General features: G+C 38.4%; 1 long non-coding RNA gene across 3 annotated transcripts in view; it reads left to right on the plus strand.

Annotated features, from left to right (window-relative positions):
* The first annotated feature begins 3,335 nt into the window (after nucleotides 1-3,335).
* LOC116590262 overlaps nucleotides 3,336-18,852 on the plus strand; it is a 122,715-nt gene continuing 107,198 nt past the window's right edge. Inside the window, exon 1 of one of the 3 annotated variants that reach the window (XR_004285518.1) lies at nucleotides 3,336-3,684. This is a non-coding gene — a long non-coding RNA (uncharacterized LOC116590262). The remainder of the gene's footprint in view (nucleotides 3,685-18,852) is intronic. The other 2 variants (XR_004285517.1, XR_004285516.1) reach the window with 2 other exon arrangements.

Consider the following 18,852-nt stretch of genomic DNA (forward strand, 5'->3'; position numbering starts at 1 on the left):
AGAGTCTGCTTCTCCTTCTTTCTGCTGCTCCCCCTGCTTGTACACTCTTTCTGTCTGACAAATAAATAAACAGTTTTTAAAAATAAAATCTGATGCCAACCAAGAACAAATAAGGTTGGCTTCAGTTAGAGTTAATATGGGGCAAAATTTCATGTGTAAGTTGTTCTGTGCATATCCAAAGAGGAGAGCCAATAGCTCTGTTTCCTCTTTCATGTAGGCCTTTATCAGCAAGAAGGACACAGGAAACTGTGTGGAGACTGGTTTTCAAAACATCTTCCCAGAGCATTAATTAGACCACAAAATTTCACTCTTTATTTCTAACCATAGCTGTGTTGTAATGGCAACATTCATTATTCACTATTACCGACACACAGGGACCATGAGAAATTCAGCAAAACCTTTTTTTAAACCTTAATTTATAGTCTCTGGTTGGGTGACCTTGGACAAATGAGGCAAGTTATTTTTTCAGCTCAGTTACCTTGGTGGCTATACGTGAAGAAGAATATTTGCCTTGCAGGTTGTAAGGAAGATTAGAGAAAATGTTTTATAACCACGTCTAACTCTCAATAAATGGTAGCTGTTGGTAATCTATTCAGTAGCAAAACAGAGCAAAATAAAATTAAGTGTACAGGCAAACACAAACTAGGAGAGGCTAACTCATTTGTAGTGAAAAATTTGAGAAATGTGTTATAGACCTGGAAGAATTGGGTTAATTTCTCACAAGTAGAGCATTTGTAACCAACAGGCGAAAGGGAAGATGTCAGAGTCTTCCTCAAGCCAGAGGAGGCTAGCCTGTCACACTTTATCTGCATCTTTTGTTAGGATGTGCTGGGAACTTTGCAAGTCAGATTTTGTACAGTGTGACAGAAAAGGAGATATCAAGTTTAAAACTTTTCTTTTTGTTTGGTCCTTTAATTCAATCAGAAGCCTTTAAATATTACCATAGAAACATGTGTATGGCTCATTGGAAGAAGAAAAAGCAAATTCTAGGAATATATTTTTTAAATTTTAGTCACATAGGACACAGGAAAAACTTTTGTAAAGGGATTTTTTTTTTTTTTCAAATCAAGAACTTTTCGGAATTAAGGTCCTCTAATAGAACCAACTTGTCAGATCTTTTATGACTCACAAGATTCAATTTTCTACTGAGATGGCAAGACATCGAATCTGTTTGTCTTAAAAACTCAGGGAGGGCAAACAAGTCTGTTATTGATTTGTTCAAGGAGGTAGTAGTTCAGATTCAAACCAATTATGTGTGTAGTTGGGATGCTGGTTTGATCTGTGGCCATGTGCACAGCATGTCTGGAGGACAGGCGGCACTGGTTCACCAGAAATCTATATGAGGAATGAAGCACCTCTTAAGAGATAAGTCATCTGAAAGAAAGAGGAGTCAGATGCATGGGGTGGGTCCAGTGACAAGGACTCTGTCACCTGATGGGCAATTTTGAGTACAGCATGGTTGAGTTTAGATTCTCAACACCCCTCCAAGCCTTCCTCCAATTTCCTGGGATTAACGTAGGTTTAGGGGACTATCCACCTTCTTCTTCTTCTTCTTCTTCTTTTTTAAATCACAGATGTATTTGTTGTAACAACTTTTTAAACTGTTTGAATACAGATGGCCCTTTTTATTTACCTATGTATGACAGTTTTTAACACCAGAGAGTAAAAGGAAGGGGGGGATGTCCTCAAACCCTAACTACCCACCTCCGTTTCTGCATGAAACTTAGACTATCTTCCCTGAGCTGAAGACTCCAGGGAGCTAAGATCCCTTTGGCTTCTTAAGAGTCCTGGACAGTGATGGGGTACCTGGGAGGGTCATAGTGGTAGTCATCAAGAGCTGAGTCAGCTGTAAATCTCAGATGCTCTCAGGAATGAGGCACTTTCACCCAGCTACACAGAGGAAAGATAGGCCCAGGAGGGAAGAAAGGAAGAAAATGGCCGATGCTCATTCATTTAACAATCATTTGTTGACTAATTGACCAAATTCCTAGAATATTTGGATGCTGTGGGGTGGGACAAATTTGCAAGAGCCTGGAGGTCCTTCAATAGACAGTGGAAAGCCAGTGTCTATGAGATGTGAAATTATACTTATTAATGTCAACTTCATGAGATGGGTTTTGTCTGTTTTAATTACTACTGTATCCCAAGAGCCTACACTGGAAACGAATGCATAATAGGAGCTAATAAATATTTGACAAATTCATTGAATGACTCTAATATCATTTACCATCCTGGGCTTACTGTCCAGTAAAACATGGTGTAATTGTTAATTTTATGTGTCAGCTTGGCTGAGCCATGGAGTGGCTGTGTTTGTGCTTCTGGTTGAGACTAACACTTAAATCAGCAGACTGAGTAAAGTTGGTTGCCCTCCTCCATGTTGGTGGGCCTCATCCAACCCACTGGAGGCCTAAATAACAACTAAAAATGGAAGAAAAGGAGAGAATTTACTTTCTGCCTGATAGTCCTCAAGCTGGGACATTGGTCTTCTGCCCTTGGACTTGGACTCAGACTGAACTATACCATTGGCTCTCCTGGGATGTCAGCCTGCCAACTGCAGATTGTGGGATTCTCAGCCTCCATAATTGCATGAGCCAATTCATTATAATAAATCTCTTTATACATAAAGAGACTGGTTTGTTTCTCTGGAGAAACCAGACTAAGACAGATTGATTATATGTAGATTATGCACATAGCCACCACTGAGAAGCCTCATTTCCTATTGCAGAATTCTCTGAAGTCAAACAGAATCCAAAAAAAATTATAGTGTAATTTCATGGAAATAAACAATTTCAAAGGAGATTCATAGGTCTTGATGATTCTGAGCTATGCTTTGAGATCCAGTGATTGCACTAGCTTATAAGCTTCAAGTTGTATTTAGCATCATCCTGTTTCAAGAAGTAATTACTGAGTGGACAGAAATCATATCCACCCTGATGATACCTTACTGTCTCTTAAGCTTGGGAGCCACTACCTTCTGCAGAGTGTCTTTTCTTCCATGACATTGATGAGATCAAAAGGGAGAGGTATTTATATCTTCAGTAGTGATAAAGTCCCTGGGTCAAAACTGAGATGTAAGGAAGTGACTCACCAAGATGATGACATGGGTTGTTTCTAACCCTGCTCCCCCTCACCAAAAAACAAAAACAAAAACAAAAACAAACAAAACCCAAAACAAATTAAAAAAAAAGCAAAAAGAAAAAAAAACCAATCATGCAAGAAAAAGATATCACTGAGAGGATCCTAGAATACAGAGGTGAGGCTGAAGCACCCCCCTGCACCATAGAGACCAAGACCTTGTGCATTAGAAGGGTAAGAGAAGTGGCTGCATGTTGACCGCATCCTTCCACCCCCAGGCAGCACTGTGAAGACATCTCCCCTAAGCCTGTGGTTCCTCCAGCTGGAGAAGAAAACCCAGGGGATAAAACTAGCAACCCCCACCCCTACTCATTGTAGGTTTCTTTTTGGGAGCACCAACTCTGATCTTACACCACGAAAACTGTAGGGGAATCTGTATGGCTCAGTCACTAGGAATGTGTAATGAAGAACCAGTAGGGGCTTGCACCCACCAGAACATGGATTGCTGCCAACCAAATTCACAGCTGCAGAAGCCATGTAATAATCCTGACTAGCAGTTTTGCTCATCTGTGGAACAAAGTTGGGGGAGCATTCTGACCAGGGAGCACAGTGAGTTCTGGATTCTCCTTTGGTGTCTTATTTTTCTCCTTAGGCCATATCACTCTCTAACGTAATACAGGTTATGGTTACTTAGTTTATTGTCTAAATGACTAAAATAGAAGTTCCATGGGGTGCAGTAGTTATTGACTCTTTTGTTTCTAACTACAACCACAGAACCTAAAACAGTTCCTAATACACAGAAGGAACTCAAATACTTTTGGGGAACAAACAAGTAAATTGAATGAACACTATGAAGATCCATCTAGGGGTGGAATATGTTGAAATTGCTTGTCACAAAGCCAATAACATTAAAGAGCTTTTATAAATCTCCTGAATATGAAACTTACTTGCTAGCTGTTAGGCTGTAGAAACTTGAATGTGTCATGGGTGTTAATTTGTAAATTCTGTAGTTCTTCATTTCTCTAAAACACATTTCCGTTCTTTGCCTCTATCTGGCCAAAATGGTAGGAAACCCAATATTATTCATCATTGGGCCTCCCTCTCCATTGCCAAGGTTGTGTAAAGGTCCTGGGAATCTAATGAAATCCAGAAAATCTGGCAAGGGCTATTTGGTTTCTTTCCACTGGGAGGATCACTGATATACTTGCCTATTGCTTTGGGGGCAATCTGCTCTGTGGCATCTCTGCCAAAGTCTGAAAGCAGAGACTTTACCAAGTGTAGAGCCTTGGTGACTTGGATATAGGCTTCCCCATTCATGATGGCATCATGCCCTATGTAGTTTTGCTAACATCCACAGTTGCTGCAAGGGAGAGAGGCATGAGCTCCTAATTCTCACACAACCTCCAAATATCTTCCCCTTTGAAATCCAGGGAACTAATTTCTCCCAAGGGCTGTTGCCATGGTTTTCTCTCCCTTTAAGAGAGTCCTATGTGGGGACGCCTGGGTGGCTCAGTTGGTTAAGCAGCTGCCTTCGGCTCAGGTCATGATCCCAGCGTCCTGGGATCGAGTCCCACATCAGGCTCCTTGCTCAGCAGGGAGCCTGCTTCTCCCTCTGCCTCTGCCTCTGTCTGCCTGTGCTTGCTCTCTCTCCCTCTGATAAATAAATAAAAAATCTTTAAAAAAAAAAAAAAAAAGAGAGTCCTATGTGATCTCTGTTTAAAAGCCTTTAAGAAGGTAATGTTGGTTTCCCTCAGGCAGGGTGGGAAAAAGATGCCAAAATAGTCACATTTTCTAGTAAAAGATATTTTGTAATAAATGATTTTCCTAGTTTTGCTGAAGGAAATGTCTAAAGTGAGGTTAGGAGTTTTGCTAAGGGCTAGTTGAAAATTACAACAGGATATATTTCCTGAAATAAAAGAGAACATCGAGGTTGGAAGAAGGACCACAGCTAAATAAATCTGATTCATGTAAAGTTTTTTTGAGAAAACACAAAACAAGAGGCAATGATACAGATTATAGATTTAAAATATATATTTCTCTTAATCTTTTTCTTTAAGTAGATATTATACTAGGTGTCAAAGTGAGCTCTGCATTCTGTGTCAGTGTGCAAACTCTCAGTTATCAGCTCCCAATAGAATACAAAGAAAGGGATGCCTGGGTGGCTCAGTCCGTTAAATGTCTAACTTCGGCTCAGGTCATGATCCCAGGGTCCCAGAGTCGAGTCCTGTATCAGGGTCCCTGCTCAGTGGGAAGTCTGCTTCTCCCTCTCACTCTGCTACTCTCTCTCTCTGTGTCAAATAAACAAAATCTTAAAAAAAAAAAAAAAAAGAAAAAGAAAAAGAAAAAAGAGGGCACCTGGGTGGCTCAGTGGGTTAAAGCCTCTGCCTACAGCTCAGGTCATGATCCCAGGGTCCTGGGATCAAGCCCCACATCAGGCTCAATGCTCAGCAGGGAGCCTTCTTCCCCCTCTCTCTCTTTGCCTGCTTCTTTGACTAATTTTGATCTCTCTTTGTCAAATAAATAAATAAAATCTTAAAAAAAAAAAAGAATGCAAAGAAACTACAGAAAGTTGGAGTATTTAGAAACCATTATAGCAGTTGGCATATCATGGTATCCAAGCTCTTGATCAGAGAACTCATCTTGTTTACTTTATTTATTTTAAAGATTTTATTTATTTGTCAGAGAGAGTGAACGAGAGCACACTAGCAAGGAGGAGCTGCAGGTAGAGGGAGAAACAGGTTCCCTGCTGAGCAAGGAGCCTGATTCAGTTCAGGGACTGGATTTCAGGACCCTGGGATCGTGATCTGAGTCAAAGGCAGACGCTTAACCAGCTGAGCTACCCAGGCATCCCAGAACTCACATTGTTTAATAGGCTATAGATCAGTTGAAATGCTAAACATGTGCGATTTGTTTGTGGTTTATTTGTATGCTTGTTATGTGTAGTGTTTTTAAATTAGTTTCTGAACTGTAAAAATCTGAGAACATATAAACATTATTCATAATTTATTTTTAGTTATTTGGTTTTTAATTCTGAACATTAAAAAATTCTGAATTTTTAAATTTACTTTTGAATTTGCAAAATAACTTTGTTAGCTATGTTTGATAAATAAAATTTATATTATTTATGTTTAATCCTAATTTACAGATGGACTTTTTCTAAGTCTAGTTCACTGGATTTTTTGGTCAAAAGAAAGATTTTTTTCTGAATATGATGACAAAATATAAGTTATTACTAAGAAAGGAAGACCATAAGAACCCAATCTAGTTCTAATTGGAAAAATAATGCTTTGTGTATTTGGAGTTTAGTGGCCACTGTTGATGGAGAAGAGCTACAAGATCAATGTGTTACTTGAGAAATCTACTCACTAATAAAGTAACAAAAATATAAAAATTTAAGCAAGATTTGAATGTATAGCATAAAGAAATATGTCTGAATCTAAAAAAAAATCTTTGAAGGAAAAAATATTGCAATGAGAAACTGACAGAGGTACGTGTTCACTATTTCACACATAAACATTATATTTCACATACAAATATTTGTGCTTTACGGATTACCTATAATGTGACACTAGGCTTAGGCAACCAACCATACGGAAGATTCTTGCTCAGAAATAATGGGTGACTCTGCCACAAAGCAGGTAGCTGAAGTGCTTTCCAATGACACCCCAATTTGACATGTTCAGGAATGGGAGAATGCTATGGAAAACCCAGTCAGAACAGATAAAGCTAGCAAAGTATTTTCCACTAATTTTCCAAAGTATTTTACACTAATAATAAATATTGCTAAGAGGGCAATTCTTTTACGGATATACCATTTGAACATGATGGTGATTATTCTGTCAGCAAATGTGATTCAAAAGTTAATTTATGAATAAATTCTGGTGACACAGTTGTAATGATGGGAAAATAATCTGCAGCAGTGGTGCAGATTGAGGACTTTCTGCCGGAATGGCTCTTAACTGCCTCCAACCTTAATAAACTCTTGCCTCAAGGGGAAGAAAGGTCAGCTGAACTAAGCAGGAGGCTAAGGAAGGAAAATTGTGAATTACATGAAAACAAATATGTTAGATTCAAGATCATTTCCTTTAATATGTGATAATAAGTAAGCTAATCACAAACAACAACTCTATGTGGTAACAGATGGTTATTGAGGGGGAAGGTTCTGTCAAGATGCTTGAGTTATGGAACAAACTCTTAATGTTTCTGCAATGTAAGAAACCAGTTTGGTCTCAACATTTTAAAGATCTTTAATAAGATACCAGGCTTGTTTCTTTGTCTTCCAACTGAGTTGGTTTTTGCAAAAACCAGCATTTTTTGTGATATTAAATTTTTCCGTGCAAGGAAGGAATGGAGCTGTTTTCCAAAGGAAGATGGGGTGAAAAGCTAAAATGGAGATGAGAAGCTTGGAGGAATTGAGGTTTTATAGACTGTTATGATGATATGTTTCATAACTGAACAATTTTCTATGACTTAGATGATAATCTTGATGAAGCGATCAACTAAAGGAAATTTCCAAAGGTTATTTTTAGAGGTGGAAAATGAGGAATGAGACATGTTTGTTTTAGGATATGGATATACTATTACTATTAATAATTACTATCATTCTATCTGTTTAATTTCTAGAAAGATTAGATATCATAATTTTAAAAAAATGTATCTTTTAGTATTTTTCTTTGCTAAAGGCATTCCTCCTTTGGCATTCTTTTTTTGGTAAATCCAAATTTTCTTTTCAGTTCTGCCATTTCTTTTCAGTTCTGCCATATGTGCCTAATCCTTCTTGTTAACGATGGTGGTGGTGGTAATGGTGATGTTGATGATCATGCTACCGACGACTGTTAACTTAAAAATCTAAAGCGTGTCTCTTTTGTTCTCTGGGGATAGCAAATTATGATTCTGGTGTCCCATTTGACTCTCTCTCACTAAAAGTCACAAATTTAGTCTCAAGATATCTTGGTAGAATACCATAAGAGCTTTTAAAATGTGATTTTAGGGGCACCTGGGTGGCTCAGTCATTAAGCGTCTGACTTCAGCTCAGGTCATGATCCCAGGGTCCTGGGATCAAGCCCCGCATTGGGCTCCCTGCTTGGCGGGGAGTCTGCTTCTCCCTTTCCTGCTTCCCCTGCTTGAATTCTTGCTCTCACGGTGTCTCTCTCTGTTAAATAAATAACATCTCTAAAAAATAGTAATAAAAGTGGGATTTTAGTCTGATTCATTTACTCATTTAATAAATCCTTAGGAACTTGTGAAGGTTTTACTGCCAATGTACGTCCTTCTCTCCAATCCTCACTCTCTTGAAAACAGGAGCAGTCACCCTGTTATGATGTCACCCTGTTCTGATGATTCGTGCAGGTATTTGGTGCCAGATCCTAGCTCAATATAGTCTGTATTAGAGCAGAAGCTTGTATTTAGAGGTATTGAAACCATAATTCTAAATTTTTGTTCCATCCTGTAGATTAGGGAGTAAAATCTGTCTCCTACATTTCATTTTGAGTCAACCCTTGTCTCCTGTCTCTCGGTTGTCACCTGTCCTCCTGATGGGAAATGCATCCCTGTACTGCACTTTTGTGGGTTCGAAAGACTTCTGCTCTTGAGACTCCAGTAGGGAATGGCAGTGTCCGGCCTTTATAAATACATGGATGAGGAGGATGAATGTCTGGTCGAGGCCCCAGATGAAAGCAATCTTGCCTTCTGGGCAGCATGTCACTCGTTTCCTACTGGGCTATTGTGAAGTCCACTCTGACGGATGAAAACCCACGCGGGGCTCCTGGAGACTGTGTATAAAGGGAGCACATTTGACTCATCCTGGAAGCCGTGAGATTGTAGGTGATGCAGTGAGCCCGCTGGTATGGCTGTCACAAGGCCTACGATTGAGCCAGCAACACTCAGCAGCTGGAGATCTCTGGGAGGTCATTCTAACCTCTCTGAATTTCAGTTTCCTGAACTGTGTAATGGAAGTAATATTACTTCATAGACAAGTTAGCAAGATCACAGACAATAGGAGAAATGTCTTCTACTGTATATACAAATATATTGCTTCATAGTAATAAGCATTCTACATTCCATTCATGGGTTTATTTTGCAGTTTATCCCTAAGGCTGCTGCATCAATCAGCACCTCTCAATGAGAAATGCTCTTCTTAAACGTTGTATAATTTTCTAGATTTTTCTTGACATTTTTAAAGTCTTCTTGAATCTCTTTTTTTTGGGGGGGGGGGTAGTTCCCCAGGGAGAATCATTTCAAATTTAATTTGAATGTTTTCCAGTGCATCTCCCTTTCCTTTGCTTGGAATTTGATCTTGCTGTGAGGCTAGTTGCTTATGCACATAGCTCCAGACGGGCTGCCCAGTTCAGATTTTATGCAGGTCTCCCATCATGGCCTTGATCCTTACTTGCCGTCTGGAACCCCCTTGGGAATCCGCTCTCTTCTCCAACTCCTCACTCTGGACCTAATTTACCTCTTTGTCTCCATTTGGTTAGACTCTTCCTTTTCTTCCATCAGAGAAGAGGGATAAGGTCTCCTAGTGGAAGAGCAGAGGTGTCTACCAGAGAGCTCTCCTAGACGTCCCACAGTCACATCTCCCAGTGACTCCCTCTTCACTTCCGGTCTAACGCAGTTTTTCCTGGCACAGACTGCATTGCTGTCATGCCCGGCTCTTTCCTCATTTATAGGGATTCTTCTTTCAGTGCCCCCCTTACCCCCTCCCCGACTCTCTTCAGGCCAGCACTCTTGTCCCTTAGTACCAGTAAGAAGCAGGTTGACGTCCATGAGCCTCTGAGGCCATATGCAAATCAGAGGGTGTGCCAATAAATTCCTTCTGTCAAAGTACCAGAATCTCACCTAAGATTCCCGTTCACTATAAATAAGTGAAAATAACAGACTTGTTTGGAAAATAAACATTACATATAACTAAATAGGCAGTTATCAGAACAACATAACTCCTCAAAACAAAACAAAACAAAACCCCTCTTTAATACTAATATTAATACAAGTCCTGGCAGATTGACCCTGTTATTATTATAAATGTCACGCTTTGTCTCTAGCAGCTTTTGTCCTAATGTCTATTTTTTTCTTGTATTTGTATAGTCACATCTGCTTTCTTTTGATTACTGCTTTCATATTATGTCTTTTTCTATGCTTTTATTTTCCACCTGTTTGTGTCTTTGTATCTAAAATGTGTTTCACCTAGACACAGGTGGTGTAGACACAGATAATTTAAAAAATTATCAGCCTTTTGACCAAAGTGCTTAATTTATTTATAATTAATGTATTTAATGATAAGATGGAATAGTAAGATCTGTCCGGTCAACATCTCCTGTTCATCCAATTGGAAAAAAAACTTCTATTACCCTAGCTTTCCATGCAGACCCAGCCAATAACAAAATAAAATAATTCAACTCCCTAATAGTATGACCTTAGTCATTTCCTTTTTTCCTTTTAAAACACTTGTATTTTTTATTCAATCAGGCTGTCTAGTTGACATTAACTCTCATGCACCCTTTCCCAGATAAATGTTTTCTCAATAATTTCATCTGAATCTTCACTTGACAGCTTTTTCCTTGTTTAAATAAAAGTATCTTAAAAGGAAGCCTTCTATCCATCTAGATAGAAATGCATCTGCCATTTATATAATGTATCTTAAAAAGAGTGAGAACCAAACATTGCTATTAAATATTAGCTAAATACCATTGTCTGCTTCAGAGCCTGCAATTTACCATCTCGTTCTTAAAATATTCTTAAAATACATTAACAAGTATTAGCAATGTGATGAAGATATCCCAGTACTAAACAGGGATGTTTTTTCTTGATTAACCAAGAGAAATAAAACAATTCAAAAGGAGAAAGCTTCTACCTCTGTGATTCAGTGCTATTTAAAGCAACCACTTGAAATTCCTTGTATACAGTCCACATTTTGAAAATGCTTTACTAGTAAGATCTGGTCGGTCATTTTTACATGTTTAGATGCATGCTTTCAACATAGAAAATATTTGAGGCTTAAACTCATTGAACTTAGCTGAGGAACTAAGGGAGTAGAGCTACATATAGAGGTGCTTCTAAATTGATGTTGGTGCCTAAACAATTTAACAGAGACAACAGCAGAAGACCCTTATATTGAAAAGAGCACTGGTTTCTTTTAGTTGCTATATATTACTTCAAGGCAAAATAGAAGCATTATTTGTGTGACCACACCAACTCTTCTTTTGTTACTATAATCACTCACTGGACAAAGTCACCCTTTTAGTTCTCATAGGGATGAATTCATAGGATGTTAGTGTTAGTTCAGTGAAGACCTTGAAAATCAATGCCACATTTTTCACAGAAGCAAGTTGAACCCAGATAGGTGATGTTCACCCTCCAGGGATCGTCTGACTAGTTCATGGCAAAACCGTATACCAGTCCCATGCCTTTCCTCTGCAACAGCAATTTCTACCCCTGGTTGCCCATTAGAACACTGAAAGAGGTTAGCAAAATAGTGACATCTGAACTTCACCCAGATCAATTAAATCAGAATCTCTGGTGGGGCAGAGAGGCTAGGACATTGATAGTTTTGAAAAGTTTCCAGACAATTCCAATGTGAAATCAGGGCTGAGAATCTCATTTTATGCCAGTGTCTTGTGGAGTGTTAAGTATTTGCAAATATTAGCTGATGAACCAAAAACATTTTTTTCATGATTCGTTTTCCTTTTGTTCCCTAAGCATAGATGATGAGACATCTATAGCTTTAGGGTGGGGCAGGTAAAAACTGATGACAGAAAAGTCAGTGTTTGATTTTCAAGATAAGCTTCAAAAAGTAGATGGCAGAAAGGATAGTTTTAAAAGCAAGGACTAGGCACTTGAGAGAGAAAAGGGTTTCCTAGATTCCAAAATCTTTAAGTATCAAAAGTCAGATAGTGATGGACTCAGGCCTGGGGTATAAGAAGGGAACCACAGAAGATTTAAGATTTTGGATTAAGGATATGTTTAGAGAGTCATTTCCAAGTATACGGAATGAGGGTAAAAACAATGATGCAGGGGAGGGTGGAGAGGTAAAGATGGGAGAAGGTGCTGGTCAAGGGCTCAGAGAGAACTGGAAGCAAATAAGAGATGCACATCTTACGCTGATTACCTGGTGTACTAGTCAGGGTTCTCCAGAGGAATAGAACCAATAGGATGTGTATGTGTATGTGTGTGTGTGTCTGTGTGTGTATTTATTATTAAGAAATTGGCTCACACAATTATGGAGGCTGGCAAGTCCAAAATCTGCAGAGAGAGCCAGAGAAGAGCCAGTGTTACAGTTTCAATCTGAAAGCTGTCTCCTGGCAGAATTTTGGTGGGTGAGTGAGGGTTGGGGGGTGAGGGAGGAGTAATCTTTTGTCCCATTTAGGCCTTCAACAGAATGAAGGAGGCTTCCCTCACTATAGCAAACAATCTGCTTTACTCAAAGTCTGCTGTCTTAAATGTTAATTTCATCCAAAACAAAACCTTCACAGAAAGCTCCAGAATAATGTTTGACCACCTATCTGGGCATCATGGCCATAAAATTAGCCATCACACCTGGCATACACTGAATGATGCATGCATTATACTGTCCTCTTTCTGTCTCCTTTCTGCTCTGTCCCATTCAAAACTCAAGAGAGAAGAGTATCTGCTGCCTGATGGCACTGAGGGCCCAAATGCAAAAGGAGTCCCGGAGACCGTTGAGTAGACTGGTGGGCTGGGATAAGGATCTTCATAACCCAGAGCCTTACTTAACTGCTAGAATTAGTTTCACAGAAGGATGGGGGTAGAAGTTATGTCTTTGAGATTGTGGGATCTAAAAATGCCAGCACAGGGTCTTGAATGTTCTGGTTGCTAAATAAATCTTAGCTGCCCTGGAAGTATTATAAAGTATCAGATTCATATCCAGGGCCTAGCTTGCTGTTAACAACTCTTAAATCAGAACTAGATCGCAGGCGCTCTTCTGTATAGATGAAGGAGCTTAGGAGTTGAAGTATGTGTGTTAAGTGTTAAGAGCCAGGGTAAGGATGGGCATAAACCTTCCCCCCAAAGTTTAAAGTATTGGAACAACAATGCATGATAAAACTCATTTGCTTTTTATAAATGTATTTCCTTTCATCAGCAGGCCATTTTCTATGTTTATCCATATAATTTACTGAGGGAAAAAGACACAAAGCTTTTTTAAAATGTGTTTTAGACAGATAATGGTTTTAAAAGCAGGAAAAATATATCTAGTCATTGAACAGGTATGGGCTTGCAAAAGGGAAATAAATGAACCTTTTAAAACACAATTTTTCATCAAAATGAACTTTACTTTTAAAAAATGATGGCAATACACCCTGTGGATACTTAATATAAATTCATTTGAAAGGCATCTTAGATCTTGTTACTCAGTGATCAATTGCTTTGTCTTTATTTTTATTTTAGAAAGCCAAAGAGAGAGAGGCCATAATTCTTCTGTATAATATAGACCAATATTCAGTTATTTACTTGAATTTCACAGCTCTGTGTGGGGATAAATACACATTCATATTTGTTCCTTACTTTTTGAAATATTTGTTCCTTATTTTAATCCTTTTCACTACAAAGGTGCTATGTAATTAGTTTTCTTTGTGTTGTAATAGGCAGAGGAAATATCATTAACTAATGCTGACCGTATTGGGAATAGATTGACAATCTGTATGAGTGAGATCTATAGAATTTAATCCAAATATTACTTTAATTGTTTTACATCAGGCTTTTATTTAGGTGAAATTCAGCTTAATGTTTAATATGAAATCTATCAGTATATTTGAGGTGTGTATACAAACACATACTCTAATATTGAGAATAAAGTGAGGCTGGCATGCTTTTTAAATGATGCTTTGGCCATGGAACCCAAGAATACCAGAATCTTTCCCTCATAAAAATACCTCCTATAATTTTCTGGAAGGGGATTAGTGAAAGAACAATGACTAGTTAAACAAAATAACATTTTATTACAAATTAGTTCTCTGCCCCCAAAGCCACTGACGAAGTCTAGTAACTTGTACTGGGATCTAGTAGAACTTACACCCAAACTAGATGTAGGCATAGACACCACCTTATTGAGCCCAGATTTGACATTTAGAAATGGCTACCCCTATAAAGCGAAAAGCTACACCTGCCAGCTCAGGAAAACATGGAAACAAGCCAGCAGGAAAGAGCATTTGCTTCATTGGTTTAGCACTGAGTTGGCTTGTACAACTGGACATGCATACCTCCCAGACCTGGGAAAAGTCTCTTGATGAGTGACAGAGTGGGAGAGGCAAATTGTGTGTGTGTGTGTGTGTGTGTGTGTGTGTGTGTGTGTGTGTGTAGGGGAAAGGGAGAGTGAGAAAGGAGGGGAGAGGATGGAAAAGAATTGGAGAGAGGAGGAAGCAAAGTAGAACAAAGTGGAAGCAAAGTGGAAGCAAAGTGGAATGGGAAAAGGTGGAGAGAGAAAGCTGATGCCTTTACCACTTTCCAAGTGTGGAAAGAAGAGAATTAGGAGAAAAGAAAATCAAAGCCTTGAAAGCTCCACCCTAGAAAACTCATCATAATCCATAACCTAGATCTAAGCAGTTCAATCCTCCCTCCTTGGGCGGAAGGACAGGGGGAGCAGACCTCTGGCCTGTGGTCTGACTGGTCAGGGGAAGGAATGAGGGAACAGGTAGAAAAAAAGCCCAGAGCAACCCCAAAGCTAATTTCCACCTTATAGGGAAGTTCATGTCTCAGTGAGATTTTTAGTTTCCACAGTACATTTTCTCAGCCATATAACATTATTTCTTTAGACTCATGAGACACAATTTAAAAAAAAAAATTCCCGCAATAGAGATTTAACCTCAAGGAGGATATACTCAGATTTCACCTGTTCTTTCAATACTCATTGATGTTGAGTGTTTGAGGAGTATAAAGAGAAATTAAGATGACTCCTGCCCTTGAAGGAACTTGTATTTTAGACCCTTTCAAAAATAACTAGAATATAAACTCAAAAGTGAAAAGTACCTTAAAATGCTTATAGTTCAAGGACACTGAGAGTTTGGAGAAAATATTTTTTTAAGAGACAGTAAATTTCACTCCGAATTTTATAAAGTAATATAATAAGTTTTGGAGTGACCTTTTAGAAACTTCAAACAGAACTCAGAATATTTATTCTTTTGAAGAGGAAAAAAAATTCAAATAAGCAAATACACACCTGCATGATTCCAATATTGATGCATCTGCTCCCAAGCTCTAAAACTAATTAGAAATTTGTTTCATATCTGCAATTAGCCTTTAAAAAGATGGGCATCCATTAACACAGTTTGGTAGTGTAATGACAAGCAATTAGTGATAAATTGTTCTATCCTGGAAAGAAATAATAATTGAGAGTAGATGATTTCTAAAGGAATTAAAACATAATTTATTTTTTTAAATTGCTAACTTAATTTTTTTAATTTGGTACAAAGAATTCAGTTTAGGAATCTTCCTCTTTGGGTGTGTGTAGAACTTGAGGAAAATAAAGTCCTTTTTCTTACTTTGGCTCTTTCTAGTTACCTTATCTCGACCCTTCCTCCTTCCTCCATCCTCCTGATTCCACACATCCTGCATATCTACTGTAAATAAAAATAGAAAAGGATGGGGGATGGGGTAACTGGGTGATGGGCATTAAGGAGGGCAGGTGATGTGATGAGTAGTGGTATTATATACAACTAATGAATCATTGAACATTATATCAAAAATTAATGCGGTAAAAAATTTGACTAATTGAATTTGAATTTAAAAGAGGAAAATATGAGAGTACTCTCAAGAACCTGGAAATTGAGAAAAATTCCCTACAAGATGAAATTGCTGATACTTACTTGAGAGATTTAAACAATTGATTGGAAGCTGTAGAAGGCAGATATCATCAGTTCAATATAAGGAAGAATTTCTTACAGATTAGGATGGGCTAAACATAAGTTTCTCAAATACTTATAATTCTTTGATTTTACCAACTATAACTGGAAAATCCTTTACTGAATGTTGTAGAGTTGATATGAGCATTCACTGGGGTCTGGTGAGGAGGTGGACTAGTTGATGTGTAAGTTTTCTTCAGGCACTGAATTAGCTTCTCTCACTGAAATTATTTTAACAGAGGAGTTACCTGCATTGTGCCTTCTGTCAGAAAGTTGTCTTGGTTATACAGTTTAATCCCTGCTACTGTTTTGAACTGAGACATACAGATAATCATGAGCCTGCATACACATGCCATTTAGGAAAAGAATGAAACTGAGACATAATATTAGATGTGAGATGCTAAAGGACATTAGGTCATTCCCTTTTTTTCTGTTGCCTCCCATGTGTTGGAGGAGAACTGACTCTTTCAGAAGGATGGATGGATCAAGAAGTTTTAGAATGGGAGCTTGTTGTGGTTCTGTTCAGTTAAATACAATATAGCTAGAGGTTAGCCATCTTTTGTGCCTATGCACAAAATTCCCACAAATATAGCTCTATTGCTAATAATAATCTCTGTATATTTCCCGACATAGTATTTCCCAAGACAGTATATCTGCCAGTATGCTTAGTCCATGGGAGAAAATAACTCAGATCTCTAGATATTACAGAAGGTGCAAGGAAGTATTGAACAGGTCAAATGTGCAGATTTATTTGAAATAATAGCAATACTATTGTTGGACAAAGCTGCTGTCACTAAGGAGAGTGAGAAACTCAATTTTAGGTTTAATGTTATTCAGTTCTTTGACCTCCCGCCAATCAACTCCCCTCTGGCATAGTTAGGTATCACCAACTGAAGTTAACTCCCTCTAGCCACACTGCCTGTAAAATATGTATAGCTTTTACAACCAGTCATGAGAGTGCAACCCTACACAGGCTGCAAAACACAAACTGTTTCTCGAGATTTCTGCCTGCAAGTTATCTATATCATACTTAAATTTCATTGGCCAAATCAAGTTGCTTGACACATCTGAATTCAAGGAGTAGGGGAAATATACACCTCATCTAGGCCTAGAGGACAATGGATATTGTTTAAGAGTAAAGCACTCAATCACATGACCTTAACTTTTAGAACAGGAGTCAGCAAACTACAGCCTGCCACATATTTTGTAAATAAAGTTTTATTAGGACACAACCACACCCATTCATTACATATGATCAATGGCTGCTTTTGCATCATAATGGCAGAGTTGAGCAGTTATGACAGAGACCATATGACCAACAAAGCCTAAAATATTTCTTCTCTAGTTCTTTACAGACAATGTTTTCCTACCTTTAGAGAAGCAGAAGGATATGTGCATAAACATCTAAAATGCAATGTATCTGCTTTCTTTTTTTTTTTTTAAGATTTTATTTATTTATTTGACAGACAGAGATCACAAGTAGGCAGAGAGACAGGCAGAGAGAGTGGGGGAAGCAGGCTCCCTGCTGAGCAGAGAGCCCAATGTGGGGCTCAATCCCAGGACCCTGAGATCATGACCCAAGCCGAAGGCAGAGGCCTGACCCACTGAGCCACTCAGGTGCTCCTGTATCTGTTTTCTTATTTCATGATTACAGCCCTTTTGGGGAAGCAGGCAAGGTATACATTTAAATAAAAATCAAGTGGAGGTATTATTAAGAAAATGTGCCCTAAGACCAAGATTTTTTTAAGTACTTTGGAACTGCAAAGGAAACATCTGTTTGAAAGGATGATGGAAGATTTTTTAGAGGAAATAGTATTTGGAATAAGTATTGAAAGGAGGAAGGATTTTCTTAGGGTTACCCTCCAGGGAAAAGTATTGCAGAAGGAAGGAAAGACCTGAACAAAGAAGGTTTGGGGTATGTTAAAGGAACGGAGAATATCTGATTGTGGTTAAATATTGGTATTTATGACGGCGTCTGAGAGATGGTACTGTCCCTGGAAACACAAAATATTATCTTGAATTTTTAAATTAGAACTATGTTATTAGAAGATGCAACAAGGGTGTTGAAAAGTGTTCAGGCTTTGAACCTTGCCTTTGTCATATGATAGTTGTGTGGCCTACCTGTGTCACCTTAACCAAACTATTTAACCTCTCTGAGCCTCAGATATCCCTCCTAGTGAAGTGAGAACAGTTAGACCCTCATAGTTTTTTAAGGATATAAATAATGGGGCGCCTGGGTGGCTCAGTGGGTTAAGCCGCTGCCTTCAGCTCAGGTTATGATCTCAAGGTCCTGGGATCGAGTCCCACATCAGGCTCTCTGCTCAGCAGAGGGCCTGCTTCCCTTCCTCTCTCTCTGCCTGCTTCTCTGCCTACTTGTGATCTCTGTCTGTCAAATAAATAAATAAAATCTTAAAAAAAAAAAAGGATATAAATAATGAATGTACAGTGTCTGCTGTGCCTCATACAGAGTAGGTGTTCAAAAATTATAGCTGTTATTATTACTGTTACTCTTTTTAAGCTATTGTCAATCTGCTTTGACTTTTGCAGCCTGCCCATTCCTAATTGATGTACGCTTTCTGAACTTTATGCCCCTTTTCTCTCTCTCTTGCTCTCTCTCTTTCTATATTTCCATAGATATATATATTTATATTCATATATTTATAGAATTATAAATTAATGATTCAATTGTTTTAATATTTATAAATAATTATATTACTAAGAATTATGTTTTATTATCATATATTTATTATATATTACAATTATATAACTACTATATGCTTATATATAGATAAATATACATATATAGAGAGAGAGGGGGAGTGGTGTGAGAGAGAGAGAACACATGCACATGCATGGTGGCAGGGGAAGGGCAGAGGGAGAGACTCTATTGCAGACTCCTCACTGAGCCCACAGACTGATGCGGGGC

Source organism: Mustela erminea, chromosome 1 (assembly GCF_009829155.1).
Source record: "Mustela erminea isolate mMusErm1 chromosome 1, mMusErm1.Pri, whole genome shotgun sequence".
In the NCBI taxonomy this organism is placed as follows: domain Eukaryota; kingdom Metazoa; phylum Chordata; class Mammalia; order Carnivora; family Mustelidae; genus Mustela; species Mustela erminea.